Raw genomic sequence first — 17,042 nt, 5'->3', positions numbered from 1 at the left:
GTCAGTATGTGTCACTTTACCCACAGTCAGTCAGTATGTGTCACTTTACCCACAGTCAGTGCAGTTTGTGTCACTTTCCCCACAGTCAGTCAGTATGTGTCACTTTACCCACAGTCAGTCAGTATGTGTCACTTTACCCACAGTCAGCGCAGTTTGTGTCACTTTACCCACAGTCAGTGCACTTTGTGTCACTTTCCCCACAGTCAGTCAGTATGTGTCACTTTACCCACAGTCAGTGCAGTCAGTGTCACTTTACCCAGAGTCAGTGCAGTTTGTGTCACTTTACCCACAGTCAGTGCAGTCTGTGTCACTTTCCCCACAGTCAGTCAGTATGTGTCACTTTACCCACAGTCAGTGCAGTTTGTGTCACTTTCCCCACAGTCAGTGCAGTTTGTGTCACTTTCCCCACAGTCAGTGCAGTTTGTGTCACTTTACCCACAGTCAGTGCAGTTTGTGTCACTTTCCCCACAGTCAGTGCAGTTTGTGTCACTTTACCCACAGTCAGTGCAGTTTGTGTCACTTTACCCACAGTCAGTGCAGTTTGTGTCACTTTACCCACAGTCAGTGCAGTTTGTGTCACTTTACCCACAGTCAGTGCAGTTTGTGTCACTTTCCCCACAGTCAGTGCAGTTTGTGTCACTTTACCCACAGTCAGTGCAGTTTGTGTCACTTTACCCACAGTCAGTGCAGTTTGTGTCACTTTACCCACAGTCAGTGCAGTTTGTGTCACTTTACCCACAGTCAGTGCAGTTTGTGTCACGTTCCCCACAGTCAGTGCAGTCTGTGTCACTTTCCCCACAGTCAGTGCAGTTTGTGTCACTTTCCCCACGGTCAGTGCAGTTTGTGTCACGTTCCCCACAGTCAGTGCAGTTTGTGTCATTTTCCCCACAGTCAGTGCAGTCTGTGTCACTTTCCCCACAGTCAGTGCAGTCTGTGTCACTTTACCCACAGTCAGTGCAGTCTGTGTCACTTTACCCACAGTCAGTGCAGTTTGTGTCACGTTCCCCACAGTCAGTGCAGTTTGTGTCACTTTCCCAACAGTCAGTGCAGTTTGTGTCACTTTCCCCACAGTCAGTGCAGTTTGTGTCACTTTCCCCACGGTCAGTGCAGTTTGTGTCACGTTCCCCACAGTCAGTGCAGTTTGTGTCACTTTACCCACAGTCAGTGCAGTCTGTGTCACTTTACCCACAGTCAGTCAGTATGTGTCACTTTACCCACAGTCAGTCAGTATGTGTCACTTTACCCACAGTCAGTGCAGTTTGTGTCACTTTCCCCACAGTCAGTGCAGTTTGTGTCACTTTCCCCACAGTCAGTGCAGTCTGTGTCACTTTACCCACAGTCAGTGCAGTTTGTGTCACTTTACCCACAGTCAGTGCAGTCTGTCACTTTCCCCACAGTCAGTGCAGTCTGTCACTTTCCCCACAGTCAGTGCAGTCTGTGTCACTTTCCCCACAGTCAGTGCAGTTTGTGTCACTTTCCCCACAGTCAGTGCAGTTTGTGTCACTTTCCCCACAGTCAGTGCAGTTTGTGTCACTTTCCCCACAGTCAGTGCAGTTTGTGTCACTTTCCCCACGGTCAGTGCAGTTTGTGTCACGTTCCCCACAGTCAGTGCAGTTTGTGTCACTTTCCCAACAGTCAGTGCAGTTTATGTCACTTTCCCCACAGTCAGTGCAGTCTGTGTCACTTTCCCCACAGTCAGTGCAGTCTGTGTCACTTTCCCCACAGTCAGTGCAGTTTGTGTCACTTTCCCCACAGTCAGTGCAGTTTGTGTCACTTTCCCCACAGTCAGTGCAGTTTGTGTCACTTTCCCCACAGTCAGTGCAGTTTGTGTCACTTTCCCCACGGTCAGTGCAGGTTGTGTCACGTTCCCCACAGTCAGTGCAGTTTGTGTCACTTTCCCAACAGTCAGTGCAGTTTATGTCACTTTCCCCACAGTCAGTGCAGTTTGTGTCACTTTCCCCACGGTCAGTGCAGTTTGTGTCACGTTCCCAACAGTCAGTGCAGTTTGTGTCACGTTCCCCACAGTCAGTGCACTTTGTGTCACTTTCCCCACAGTCAGTGCAGTCTGCGCCACATTCCCCACAGTCAGTGCAGTTTGTGTCACTTTCCCCACAGTCAGTGCAGTCTGTCACTTTCCCCACAGTCAGTGCAGTCTGTCACTTTCCCCACAGTCAGTGCAGTCTGTGTCACTTTACCCACAGTCAGTGCAGTCTGTCACTTTACCCACAGTCAGTGCAGTTTGTGTCACTTTACCCACAGTCAGTGCAGTTTGTGTCACTTTCCCCACAGTCAGTGCAGTTTGTGTCACTTTCCCCACAGTCAGTGCAGTTTGTGTCACTTTACCCACAGTCAGTGCAGTTTGTGTCACTTTACCCACAGTCAGTGCAGTCTGTGTCACTTTCCCCACAGTCAGTGCAGTTTGTGTCACTTTCCCCACGGTCAGTGCAGTTTGTGTCCCTTTCCCCACAGTCAGTGCAGTCAGTGTCACTTTCCCCACAGTCAGTGCAGTTTGTGTCACTTTCCCCACAGTCAGTGCAGTTTGTGTCACTTTCCCCACAGTCAGTGCAGTTTGTGTCACTTTCCCCACAGTCAGTGCAGTTTGTGTCACTTTCCCCACAGTCAGTGCAGTTTGTGTCACTTTCCACACAGTCAGTGCAGTTTGTGTCACTTTCCCCACAGTCAGTGCAGTTTGTGTCACTTTCCCCACAGTCAGTGCAGTTTGTGTCACTTTCCCCACAGTCAGTGCAGTTTGTGTCACTTTCCCCACAGTCAGTGCAGTTTGTGTCACTTTCCCCACGGTCAGTGCAGTTTGTGTCACGTTCCCCACAGTCAGTGCAGTTTGTGTCACTTTGCCCACAGTCAGTGCAGTCTGTGTCACTTTCCCCACAGTCAGTGCAGTCTGTGCCACATTCCCCACAGTCAGTGTAGTTTGTGTCACTTTACCCACAGTCAGTGCAGTCTGTGTCACTTTCCCCACAGTCAGTGTAGTTTGTGTCACTTTCCCTACAGTCAGTGCAGTTTGTGTCACTTTCCCCACAGTCAGTGCAGTTTGTGTCACTTTCCCCACAGTCAGTGCAGTTTGTGTCACTTTGCCCACAGTCAGTGCAGTCTGTGTCACTTTCCGCACAGTCAGTGCAGTCTGTGTCACTTTCCCCACAGTCAGTGCAGTTTGTGTCACTTTCCCCACAGTCAGTGCAGTCTGTGTCACTTTCCCCACAGTCAGTGTAGTTTGTGTCACTTTCCCTACAGTCAGTGCAGTTTGTGTCACTTTCCCCACAGTCAGTGCAGTCTGTGTCACTTTCCCCACAGTCAGTGTAGTTTGTGTCACTTTCCCCACAGTCAGTGCAGTCTGTGCCACATTCCCCACAGTCAGTGCAGTTTGTGTCACTTTCCCCACAGTCAGTGCAGTCTGTCACTTTCCCCACAGTCAGTGCAGTCTGTGTCACTTTCCCCACAGTCAGTGCACTTTGTGTCACTTTCCCCACAGTCAGTGCAGTCTGTCACTTTCCCCACAGTCAGTGCAGTCTGTGTCACTTTCCCCACAGTCAGTGCAGTCAGTGTCACTTTACCCACAGTCAGTGCAGTTTGTGTCACTTTACCCACAGTCAGTGCAGTTTGTGTCACTTTACCCACAGTCAGTGCAGTCTGTGTCACTTTACCCACAGTCAGTCAGTATGTGTCACTTTACCCACAGTCAGTGCAGTTTGTGTCACTTTACCCACAGTCAGTGCACTTTGTGTCACTTTCCCCACAGTCAGTCAGTATGTGTCACTTTACCCACAGTCAGTCAGTATGTGTCACTTTACCCACAGTCAGCGCAGTTTGTGTCACTTTACCCACAGTCAGTGCACTTTGTGTCACTTTCCCCACAGTCAGTCAGTATGTGTCACTTTACCCACAGTCAGTGCAGTCAGTGTCACTTTACCCAGAGTCAGTGCAGTTTGTGTCACTTTACCCACAGTCAGTGCAGTCTGTGTCACTTTCCCCACAGTCAGTCAGTATGTGTCACTTTACCCACAGTCAGTGCAGTTTGTGTCACTTTCCCCACAGTCAGTGCAGTTTGTGTCACTTTCCCCACAGTCAGTGCAGTTTGTGTCACTTTACCCACAGTCAGTGCAGTTTGTGTCACTTTCCCCACAGTCAGTGCAGTTTGTGTCACTTTACCCACAGTCAGTGCAGTTTGTGTCACTTTACCCACAGTCAGTGCAGTTTGTGTCACTTTACCCACAGTCAGTGCAGTTTGTGTCACTTTACCCACAGTCAGTGCAGTTTGTGTCACTTTCCCCACAGTCAGTGCAGTTTGTGTCACTTTACCCACAGTCAGTGCAGTTTGTGTCACTTTACCCACAGTCAGTGCAGTTTGTGTCACTTTACCCACAGTCAGTGCAGTTTGTGTCACTTTACCCACAGTCAGTGCAGTTTGTGTCACGTTCCCCACAGTCAGTGCAGTCTGTGTCACTTTCCCCACAGTCAGTGCAGTTTGTGTCACTTTCCCCACGGTCAGTGCAGTTTGTGTCACGTTCCCCACAGTCAGTGCAGTTTGTGTCATTTTCCCCACAGTCAGTGCAGTCTGTGTCACTTTCCCCACAGTCAGTGCAGTCTGTGTCACTTTACCCACAGTCAGTGCAGTCTGTGTCACTTTACCCACAGTCAGTGCAGTTTGTGTCACGTTCCCCACAGTCAGTGCAGTTTGTGTCACTTTCCCAACAGTCAGTGCAGTTTGTGTCACTTTCCCCACAGTCAGTGCAGTTTGTGTCACTTTCCCCACGGTCAGTGCAGTTTGTGTCACGTTCCCCACAGTCAGTGCAGTTTGTGTCACTTTACCCACAGTCAGTGCAGTCTGTGTCACTTTACCCACAGTCAGTCAGTATGTGTCACTTTACCCACAGTCAGTCAGTATGTGTCACTTTACCCACAGTCAGTGCAGTTTGTGTCACTTTCCCCACAGTCAGTGCAGTTTGTGTCACTTTCCCCACAGTCAGTGCAGTCTGTGTCACTTTACCCACAGTCAGTGCAGTTTGTGTCACTTTACCCACAGTCAGTGCAGTCTGTCACTTTCCCCACAGTCAGTGCAGTCTGTCACTTTCCCCACAGTCAGTGCAGTCTGTGTCACTTTCCCCACAGTCAGTGCAGTTTGTGTCACTTTCCCCACAGTCAGTGCAGTTTGTGTCACTTTCCCCACAGTCAGTGCAGTTTGTGTCACTTTCCCCACAGTCAGTGCAGTTTGTGTCACTTTCCCCACGGTCAGTGCAGTTTGTGTCACGTTCCCCACAGTCAGTGCAGTTTGTGTCACTTTCCCAACAGTCAGTGCAGTTTATGTCACTTTCCCCACAGTCAGTGCAGTCTGTGTCACTTTCCCCACAGTCAGTGCAGTCTGTGTCACTTTCCCCACAGTCAGTGCAGTTTGTGTCACTTTCCCCACAGTCAGTGCAGTTTGTGTCACTTTCCCCACAGTCAGTGCAGTTTGTGTCACTTTCCCCACAGTCAGTGCAGTTTGTGTCACTTTCCCCACGGTCAGTGCAGTTTGTGTCACGTTCCCCACAGTCAGTGCAGTTTGTGTCACTTTCCCAACAGTCAGTGCAGTTTATGTCACTTTCCCCACAGTCAGTGCAGTTTGTGTCACTTTCCCCACGGTCAGTGCAGTTTGTGTCACGTTCCCAACAGTCAGTGCAGTTTGTGTCACGTTCCCCACAGTCAGTGCACTTTGTGTCACTTTCCCCACAGTCAGTGCAGTCTGCGCCACATTCCCCACAGTCAGTGCAGTTTGTGTCACTTTCCCCACAGTCAGTGCAGTCTGTCACTTTCCCCACAGTCAGTGCAGTCTGTCACTTTCCCCACAGTCAGTGCAGTCTGTGTCACTTTACCCACAGTCAGTGCAGTCTGTCACTTTACCCACAGTCAGTGCAGTTTGTGTCACTTTACCCACAGTCAGTGCAGTTTGTGTCACTTTCCCCACAGTCAGTGCAGTTTGTGTCACTTTCCCCACAGTCAGTGCAGTTTGTGTCACTTTACCCACAGTCAGTGCAGTTTGTGTCACTTTACCCACAGTCAGTGCAGTCTGTGTCACTTTCCCCACAGTCAGTGCAGTTTGTGTCACTTTCCCCACGGTCAGTGCAGTTTGTGTCCCTTTCCCTACAGTCAGTGCAGTCTGTGTCACTTTTTGCACGGTCAGTGCTGCCTCTGTCACTTTCCCCACAGTCAGTGCAGTCAGTGTCACTTTCCCCACAGTCAGTGCAGTTTGTGTCACTTTCCCCACAGTCAGTGCAGTTTGTGTCACTTTCCCCACAGTCAGTGCAGTTTGTGTCACTTTCCCCACAGTCAGTGCAGTTTGTGTCACTTTCCCCACAGTCAGTGCAGTTTGTGTCACTTTCCACACAGTCAGTGCAGTTTGTGTCACTTTCCCCACAGTCAGTGCAGTTTGTGTCACTTTCCCCACAGTCAGTGCAGTTTGTGTCACTTTCCCCACAGTCAGTGCAGTTTGTGTCACTTTCCCCACAGTCAGTGCAGTTTGTGTCACTTTCCCCACGGTCAGTGCAGTTTGTGTCACGTTCCCCACAGTCAGTGCAGTTTGTGTCACTTTGCCCACAGTCAGTGCAGTCTGTGTCACTTTCCCCACAGTCAGTGCAGTCTGTGCCACATTCCCCACAGTCAGTGTAGTTTGTGTCACTTTACCCACAGTCAGTGCAGTCTGTGTCACTTTCCCCACAGTCAGTGTAGTTTGTGTCACTTTCCCTACAGTCAGTGCAGTTTGTGTCACTTTCCCCACAGTCAGTGCAGTTTGTGTCACTTTCCCCACAGTCAGTGCAGTTTGTGTCACTTTGCCCACAGTCAGTGCAGTCTGTGTCACTTTCCGCACAGTCAGTGCAGTCTGTGTCACTTTCCCCACAGTCAGTGCAGTTTGTGTCACTTTCCCCACAGTCAGTGCAGTCTGTGTCACTTTCCCCACAGTCAGTGTAGTTTGTGTCACTTTCCCTACAGTCAGTGCAGTTTGTGTCACTTTCCCCACAGTCAGTGCAGTCTGTGTCACTTTCCCCACAGTCAGTGTAGTTTGTGTCACTTTCCCCACAGTCAGTGCAGTCTGTGCCACATTCCCCACAGTCAGTGCAGTTTGTGTCACTTTCCCCACAGTCAGTGCAGTCTGTCACTTTCCCCACAGTCAGTGCAGTCTGTGTCACTTTCCCCACAGTCAGTGCACTTTGTGTCACTTTCCCCACAGTCAGTGCAGTCTGTCACTTTCCCCACAGTCAGTGCAGTCTGTGTCACTTTCCCCACAGTCAGTGCAGTCAGTGTCACTTTACCCACAGTCAGTGCAGTTTGTGTCACTTTACCCACAGTCAGTGCAGTTTGTGTCACTTTACCCACAGTCAGTGCAGTCTGTGTCACTTTACCCACAGTCAGTCAGTATGTGTCACTTTACCCACAGTCAGTGCAGTTTGTGTCACTTTACCCACAGTCAGTGCACTTTGTGTCACTTTCCCCACAGTCAGTCAGTATGTGTCACTTTACCCACAGTCAGTCAGTATGTGTCACTTTACCCACAGTCAGTGCAGTTTGTGTCACTTTCCCCACAGTCAGTGCAGTTTGTGTCACTTTCCCCACAGTCAGTGCAGTTTGTGTCACTTTCCCCACAGTCAGTGCAGTTTGTGTCACTTTCCCCACAGTCAGTGCAGTTTGTGTCACTTTCCACACAGTCAGTGCAGTTTGTGTCACTTTCCCCACAGTCAGTGCAGTTTGTGTCACTTTCCCCACAGTCAGTGCAGTTTGTGTCACTTTCCCCACAGTCAGTGCAGTTTGTGTCACTTTCCCCACGGTCAGTGCAGTTTGTGTCACGTTCCCCACAGTCAGTGCAGTTTGTGTCACTTTGCCCACAGTCAGTGCAGTCTGTGTCACTTTCCCCACAGTCAGTGCAGTCTGTGCCACATTCCCCACAGTCAGTGTAGTTTGTGTCACTTTACCCACAGTCAGTGCAGTCTGTGTCACTTTCCCCACAGTCAATGTAGTTTGTGTCACTTTCCCTACAGTCAGTGCAGTTTGTGTCACTTTCCCCACAGTCAGTGCAGTTTGTGTCACTTTCCCCACAGTCAGTGCAGTTTGTGTCACTTTGCCCACAGTCAGTGCAGTCTGTGTCACTTTCCGCACAGTCAGTGCAGTCTTTGTCACTTTCCCCACAGTCAGTGCAGTTTGTGTCACTTTCCCCACAGTCAGTGCAGTCTGTGTCACTTTCCCCACAGTCAGTGTAGTTTGTGTCACTTTCCCTACAGTCAGTGCAGTTTGTGTCACTTTCCCCACAGTCAGTGCAGTCTGTCACTTTCCCCACAGTCAGTGCAGTCAGTGTCACTTTACCCACAGTCAGTGCAGTTTGTGTCACTTTCCACAGTCAGTGCAGTTTGTGTCACTTTGCCCACAGTCAGTGCACTTTGTGTCACTTTCCCCACAGTCAGTCAGTATGTGTCACTTTACCCACAGTCAGTCAGTATGTGTCACTTTACCCACAGTCAGTGCAGTTTGTGTCACTTTACCCACAGTCAGTGCACTTTGTGTCACTTTACCCACAGTCAGTGCACTTTGTGTCACTTTCCCCACAGTCAGTGCAGTCTGTGTCACTTTACCCACAGTCAGTGCAGTCTGTGTCACTTTCCCCACAGTCAGTGCAGTCTGTGTCACTTTCCCCACAGTCAGTGCAGTCTGTGTCACTTTCCCCACAGTCAGTGCAGTCTGTGTCACTTTCCCCACAGTCAGTGCAGTCTGTGTCACTTTCCCCACAGTCAGTCAGTATGTGTCACTTTACCCACAGTCAGTCAGTATGTGTCACTTTACCCACAGTCAGTGCAGTTTGTGTCACTTTACCCACAGTCAGTGCACTTTGTGTCACTTTACCCACAGTCAGTGCAGTCTGTGTCACTTTCCCCGCAGTCAGTGCAGTTTGTGTCACTTTACCCACAGTCAGTGCAGTCAGTGTCACTTTACCCACAGTCAGTGCAGTTTGTGTCACTTTACCCACAGTCAGTGCAGTTTGTGTCACTTTACCCACAGTCAGTGCAGTTTGTGTCACTTTCCCCACAGTCAGTGCAGTTTGTGTCACTTTCCCCACAGTCAGTGCAGTCAGTGTCACTTTACCCACAGTCAGTGCAGTTTGTGTCACTTTACCCACAGTCAGTGCAGTCTGTGTCACTTTCCCCACAGTCAGTCAGTATGTGTCATTTTACCCACAGTCAGTGCAGTTTGTGTCACGTTCCCCACAGTCAGTGCAGTTTGTGTCACTTTGCCCACAGTCAGTGCAGTCTGTGTCACTTTCCCCACAGTCAGTGCAGTCTGTGTCACTTTCCGCACAGTCAGTGCAGTCTGTGCCACATTCCCCACAGTCAGTGCAGTTTGTGTCACTTTCCCCACAGTCAGTGCAGTTTGTGTCACTTTCCCCACAGTCAGTGCAGTCTGTCACTTTACCCACAGTCAGTGCAGTTTGTGTCACTTTACCCACAGTCAGTGCAGTCAGTGTCACTTTACCCACAGTCAGTGCAGTTTGTGTCACTTTCCCCACAGTCAGTGCAGTCTGTCACTTTACCCACAGTCAGTGCAGTTTGTGTCACTTTACCCACAGTCAGTGCAGTCTGTGTCACTTTACCCACAGTCAGTCAGTATGTGTCACTTTACCCACAGTCAGTGCAGTTTGTGTCACTTTACCCACAGTCAGTGCACTTTGTGTCACTTTCCCCACAGTCAGTCAGTATGTGTCACTTTACCCACAGTCAGTCAGTATGTGTCACTTTACCCACAGTCAGTGCAGTTTGTGTCACTTTCCCCACAGTCAGTCAGTATGTGTCACTTTACCCACAGTCAGTCAGTATGTGTCACTTTACCCACAGTCAGTGCAGTTTGTGTCACTTTACCCACAGTCAGTGCAGTCTGTGTCACTTTCCCCACAGTCAGTCAGTATGTGTCACTTTACCCACAGTCAGTCAGTATGTGTCACTTTACCCACAGTCAGTGCAGTTTGTGTCACTTTCCCCACAGTCAGTGCAGTCTGTCACTTTACCCACAGTCAGTGCAGTTTGTGTCACTTTACCCACAGTCAGTGCAGTTTGTGTCACTTTCCCCACAGTCAGTGCAGTCTGTGTCACTTTACCCACAGTCAGTCAGTATGTGTCACTTTACCCACAGTCAGTGCAGTTTGTGTCACTTTCCCCACAGTCAGTGCAGTCTGTGTCACTTTACCCACAGTCAGTGCAGTTTGTGTCACTTTCCCCACAGTCAGTGCAGTTTGTGTCACTTTACCCACAGTCAGTCAGTATGTGTCACTTTACCCACAGTCAGTGCAGTTTGTGTCACTTTACCCACAGTCAGTGCACTTTGTGTCACTTTCCCCACAGTCAGTCAGTATGTGTCACTTTACCCACAGTCAGTCAGTATGTGTCACTTTACCCACAGTCAGTGCAGTTTGTGTCACTTTCCCCACAGTCAGTCAGTATGTGTCACTTTACCCACAGTCAGTCAGTATGTGTCACTTTACCCACAGTCAGCGCAGTTTGTGTCACTTTACCCACAGTCAGTGCACTTTGTGTCACTTTCCCCACAGTCAGTCAGTATGTGTCACTTTACCCACAGTCAGTGCAGTCAGTGTCACTTTACCCAGAGTCAGTGCAGTTTGTGTCACTTTACCCACAGTCAGTGCAGTCTGTGTCACTTTCCCCACAGTCAGTCAGTATGTGTCACTTTACCCACAGTCAGTGCAGTTTGTGTCACTTTCCCCACAGTCAGTGCAGTTTGTGTCACTTTCCCCACAGTCAGTGCAGTTTGTGTCACTTTACCCACAGTCAGTGCAGTTTGTGTCACTTTCCCCACAGTCAGTGCAGTTTGTGTCACTTTACCCACAGTCAGTGCAGTTTGTGTCACTTTACCCACAGTCAGTGCAGTTTGTGTCACTTTACCCACAGTCAGTGCAGTTTGTGTCACTTTACCCACAGTCAGTGCAGTTTGTGTCACTTTCCCCACAGTCAGTGCAGTTTGTGTCACTTTACCCACAGTCAGTGCAGTTTGTGTCACTTTACCCACAGTCAGTGCAGTTTGTGTCACTTTACCCACAGTCAGTGCAGTTTGTGTCACTTTACCCACAGTCAGTGCAGTTTGTGTCACGTTCCCCACAGTCAGTGCAGTCTGTGTCACTTTCCCCACAGTCAGTGCAGTTTGTGTCACTTTCCCCACGGTCAGTGCAGTTTGTGTCACGTTCCCCACAGTCAGTGCAGTTTGTGTCATTTTCCCCACAGTCAGTGCAGTCTGTGTCACTTTCCCCACAGTCAGTGCAGTCTGTGTCACTTTACCCACAGTCAGTGCAGTCTGTGTCACTTTACCCACAGTCAGTGCAGTTTGTGTCACGTTCCCCACAGTCAGTGCAGTTTGTGTCACTTTCCCAACAGTCAGTGCAGTTTGTGTCACTTTCCCCACAGTCAGTGCAGTTTGTGTCACTTTCCCCACGGTCAGTGCAGTTTGTGTCACGTTCCCCACAGTCAGTGCAGTTTGTGTCACGTTCCCCACAGTCAGTGCACTTTGTGTCACTTTCCCCACAGTCAGTGCAGTCTGCGCCACATTCCCCACAGTCAGTGCAGTCTGTCACTTTCCCCACAGTCAGTGCAGTCTGTCACTTTCCCCACAGTCAGTGCAGTCTGTGTCACGTTACCCACAGTCAGTGCAGTCTGTCACTTTACCCACAGTCAGTGCAGTTTGTGTCACTTTACCCACAGTCAGTGCAGTTTGTGTCACTTTACCCACAGTCAGTGCAGTTTGTGTCACTTTCCCCACAGTCAGTGCAGTTTGTGTCACTTTACCCACAGTCAGTGCAGTTTGTGTCACTTTACCCACAGTCAGTGCAGTTTGTGTCACTTTACCCACAGTCAGTGCAGTCTGTGTCACTTTCCCCACAGTCAGTGCAGTTGGTGTCACTTTCCCCACGGTCAGTGCAGTTTGTGTCCCTTTCCCTACAGTCAGTGCAGTCTGTGTCACTTTTTGCACGGTCAGTGCTGCCTCTGTCACTTTCCCCACAGTCAGTGCAGTCAGTGTCACTTTCCCCACAGTCAGTGCAGTTTGTGTCACTTTCCCCACAGTCAGTGCAGTTTGTGTCACTTTCCCCACAGTCAGTGCACTTTGTGTCACTTTGCCCACAGTCAGTGCAGTTTGTGTCACTTTCCCCACAGTCAGTGCAGTTTGTGTCACTTTCCCCACAGTCAGTGCAGTTTGTGTCACTTTCCCCACAGTCAGTGCAGTTTGTGTCACTTTCCCCACAGTCAGTGCACTTTGTGTCACTTTCCCCACAGTCAGTGCAGTCTGTGTCACTTTCCCCACAGTCAGTGCAGTCTGTGTCACTTTCCCCACAGTCAGTGCAGTTTGTGTCACTTTCTCCACAGTCAGTGCAGTTTGTGTCACTTTCCCCACAGTCAGTGCAGTTTGTGTCACTTTCCCCACAGTCAGTGCAGTCTGTGTCACTTTCCCCACAGTCAGTGCAGTTTGTGTCACTTTCTCCACAGTCAGTGCAGTTTGTGTCACTTTCCCCACAGTCAGTGCAGTTTGTGTCACTTTCCCCACAGTCAGTGCACTTTGTGTCACTTTCCCCACAGTCAGTGCAGTTTGTGTCACTTTCCCCACAGTCAGTGCAGTTTGTCACTTTACCCACAGTCAGTGCAGTTTGTGTCACTTTACCCACAGTCAGTGCAGTTTGTGTCACTTTCCCCACAGTCAGTGCAGTTTGTGTCACTTTCCCCACAGTCAGTGCAGTCTGTCACTTTACCCACAGTCAGTGCAGTTTGTGTCACTTTCCCCACAGTCAGTGCAGTCTGTCACTTTCCCCACAGTCAGAGCAGTTTGTGTCACTTTCCCCACAGTCAGTCAGTCTGTGTCACTTTCCCCACAGTCAGTGCACTTTGTGTCACTTTACCCACAGTCAGTGCAGTTTGTGTCACTTTCCCCACAGTCAGTGCAGTCAGTGTCACTTTCCCCACAGTCAGTGCAGTTTGTGTCACTTTCCCCACAGTCAGTGCAGTCTGTGTCACTTTCCCCACAGTCAGTGCAGTCTGTCACTTTCCCCACAGTCAATGCAGTCTGTGTCACTTTACCCACAGTCAGTGCAGTCTGTGTCACTTTCCCCACAGTCAGTGCAGTCTGTGTCACTTTCCCCACAGTCAGTGCAGTCAGTGTCACTTTCCCCACAGTCAGTGCAGTTTGTGTCACTTTCCCCACAGTCAGTGCAGTCTGTGTCACTTTCCCCACAGTCAGTGCAGTCTGTGTCACTTTCCCCACAGTCAGTGCAGTCAGTGTCACTTTCCCCACAGTCAGTGCAGTTTGTGTCACTTTCCCCACAGTCAGTGCAGTCTGTGTCACTTTCCCCACAGTCAGTGCAGTTTGTGTCACTTTACCCACAGTCAGTGCAGTTTGTGTCACTTTCCCCACAGTCAGTGCAGTTTGTGTCACTTTGCCCACCGTCAGTGCAGTTTGTGTCATTTTCCACAGTCAGTGCAGTCTGTGTCACTTTCCCCACAGTCAGTGCAGTCTGTGCCACTTTCCCCACAGTCAGTGCAGTTTGTGTCATTTTCCCCACAGTCAGTGCAATTTGTGTCACTTTCCCCACAGTCAGTGCAGTCTGTGTCACTTTCCGCACAGTCAGTGCAGTCTGTGTCACTTTCCCCACAGTCAGTCAGTCTGTCACTTTCCCCACAGTCAGCGCAGTCTGTGTCACTTTACCCACAGTCAGTGCAGTTTGTGTCACTTTCCCCACAGTCAGTGCAGTTTGTGTCACTTTCCCCACAGTCAGTGCAGTCTGTGTCACTTTCCGCACAGTCAGTGCAGTCTGTGTCACTTTCCCCACAGTCAGTCAGTCTGTCACTTTCCCCACAGTCAGTGCAGTCTGTGTCACTTTCCCCACAGTCAGTCAGTCTGTCACTTTCCCCACAGTCAGTGCAGTCTGTGTCACTTTCCCCACAGTCAGTGCAGTCTGTGTCACTTTCCCCACAGTCAGTGCAGTCTGTGTCACTTTCCCCACAGTCAGTGCAGTCTGTGTCACTTTCCCCACAGTCAGTGCAGTCTGTGTCACTTTCCCCACAGTCAGTGCAGTCTGTGTCACTTTCCCCACAGTCAGTGCAGTCTGTGTCACTTTCCCCACAGTCAGTGCAGTCTGTCACTTTCCCCACAGTCAGTGCAGTCTGTCACTTTACCCACAGTCAGTGCAGTCTGTGTCACTTTCCCCACAGTCAGTGCAGTCTGTCACTTTCCCCACGGTCAGTGCAGTCTGTGTCACTTTACCCACAGTCAGTGCAGTTTGTGTCACTTTACCCACAGTCAGTGCAGTCTGTGTCACTTTACCCACAGTCAGTCAGTATGTGTCACTTTACCCACAGTCAGTGCAGTTTGTGTCACTTTCCCCACAGTCAGTGCAGTCTGTCACTTTACCCACAGTCAGTGCAGTTTGTGTCACTTTACCCACAGTCAGTGCAGTCTGTGTCACTTTACCCACAGTCAGTCAGTATGTGTCACTTTACCCACAGTCAGTGCAGTTTGTGTCACTTTACCCACAGTCAGTGCACTTTGTGTCACTTTCCCCACAGTCAGTCAGTATGTGTCACTTTACCCACAGTCAGTCAGTATGTGTCACTTTACCCACAGTCAGTGCAGTTTGTGTCACTTTCCCCACAGTCAGTCAGTATGTGTCACTTTACCCACAGTCAGTCAGTATGTGTCACTTTACCCACAGTCAGTGCAGTTTGTGTCACTTTACCCACAGTCAGTGCAGTCTGTGTCACTTTCCCCACAGTCAGTCAGTATGTGTCACTTTACCCACAGTCAGTCAGTATGTGTCACTTTACCCACAGTCAGTGCAGTTTGTGTCACTTTCCCCACAGTCAGTGCAGTCTGTCACTTTACCCACAGTCAGTGCAGTTTGTGTCACTTTACCCACAGTCAGTGCAGTTTGTGTCACTTTCCCCACAGTCAGTGCAGTCTGTGTCACTTTACCCACAGTCAGTGCAGTTTGTGTCACTTTCCCCACAGTCAGTGCAGTTTGTGTCACTTTACCCACAGTCAGTCAGTATGTGTCACTTTACCCACAGTCAGTGCAGTTTGTGTCACTTTACCCACAGTCAGTGCACTTTGTGTCACTTTCCCCACAGTCAGTCAGTATGTGTCACTTTACCCACAGTCAGTCAGTATGTGTCACTTTCCCCACAGTCAGTGCAGTTTGTGTCACTTTCCCCACAGTCAGTCAGTATGTGTCACTTTACCCACAGTCAGTCAGTATGTGTCACTTTACCCACAGTCAGCGCAGTTTGTGTCACTTTACCCACAGTCAGTGCACTTTGTGTCACTTTCCCCACAGTCAGTCAGTATGTGTCACTTTACCCACAGTCAGTGCAGTCAGTGTCACTTTACCCAGAGTCAGTGCAGTTTGTGTCACTTTACCCACAGTCAGTGCAGTCTGTGTCACTTTCCCCACAGTCAGTCAGTATGTGTCACTTTACCCACAGTCAGTGCAGTTTGTGTCACTTTCCCCACAGTCAGTGCAGTTTGTGTCACTTTCCCCACAGTCAGTGCAGTTTGTGTCACTTTACCCACAGTCAGTGCAGTTTGTGTCACTTTCCCCACAGTCAATGCAGTTTGTGTCACTTTACCCACAGTCAGTGCAGTTTGTGTCACTTTACCCACAGTCAGTGCAGTTTGTGTCACTTTACCCACAGTCAGTGCAGTTTGTGTCACTTTACCCACAGTCAGTGCAGTTTGTGTCACTTTCCCCACAGTCAGTGCAGTTTGTGTCACTTTACCCACAGTCAGTGCAGTTTGTGTCACTTTACCCACAGTCAGTGCAGTTTGTGTCACTTTACCCACAGTCAGTGCAGTTTGTGTCACGTTCCCCACAGTCAGTGCAGTCTGTGTCACTTTCCCCACAGTCAGTGCAGTTTGTGTCACTTTCCCCACGGTCAGTGCAGTTTGTGTCACGTTCCCCACAGTCAGTGCAGTTTGTGTCATTTTCCCCACAGTCAGTGCAGTCTGTGTCACTTTCCCCACAGTCAGTGCAGTCTGTGTCACTTTACCCACAGTCAGTGCAGTCTGTGTCACTTTACCCACAGTCAGTGCAGTTTGTGTCACGTTCCCCACAGTCAGTGCAGTTTGTGTCACTTTCCCAACAGTCAGTGCAGTTTGTGTCACTTTCCCCACAGTCAGTGCAGTTTGTGTCACTTTCCCCACGGTCAGTGCAGTTTGTGTCACGTTCCCCACAGTCAGTGCAGTTTGTGTCACGTTCCCCACAGTCAGTGCACTTTGTGTCACTTTCCCCACAGTCAGTGCAGTCTGCGCCACATTCCCCACAGTCAGTGCAGTTTGTGTCACTTTCCCCACAGTCAGTGCAGTCTGTCACTTTCCCCACAGTCAGTGCAGTCTGTGTCACGTTACCCACAGTCAGTGCAGTCTGTCACTTTACCCACAGTCAGTGCAGTTTGTGTCACTTTACCCACAGTCAGTGCAGTTTGTGTCACTTTCCCCACAGTCAGTGCAGTTTGTGTCACTTTCCCCACAGTCAGTGCAGTTTGTGTCACTTTACCCACAGTCAGTGCAGTTTGTGTCACTTTACCCACAGTCAGTGCAGTTTGTGTCACTTTACCCACAGTCAGTGCAGTCTGTGTCACTTTCCCCACAGTCAGTGCAGTTTGTGTCACTTTCCCCACGGTCAGTGCAGTTTGTGTCCCTTTCCCTACAGTCAGTGCAGTCTGTGTCACTTTTTGCACTGTCAGTGCTGCCTCTGTCACTTTCCCCACAGTCAGTGCAGTCAGTGTCACTTTCCCCACAGTCAGTGCAGTTTGTGTCACTTTCCCCACAGTCAGTGCAGTTTGTGTCACTTTCCCCACAGTCAGTGCACTTTGTGTCACTTTGCCCACAGTCAGTGCAGTTTGTGTCACTTTCCCCACAGTCAGTGCAGTTTGTGTCACTTTCCCCACAGTCAGTGCAGTTTGTGTCACTTTCCCCACAGTCAGTGCAGTTTGTGTCACTTTCCCCACAGTCAGTGCAGTTTGTGT

This window comes from Scyliorhinus torazame, chromosome 8 (genome assembly GCF_047496885.1).
Source record: "Scyliorhinus torazame isolate Kashiwa2021f chromosome 8, sScyTor2.1, whole genome shotgun sequence".
In the NCBI taxonomy this organism is placed as follows: Eukaryota; Metazoa; Chordata; class Chondrichthyes; order Carcharhiniformes; family Scyliorhinidae; genus Scyliorhinus; species Scyliorhinus torazame.
The sequence above is the reverse complement of the archived record's forward strand: the minus strand, read 5'-3'. Positions refer to the sequence as shown.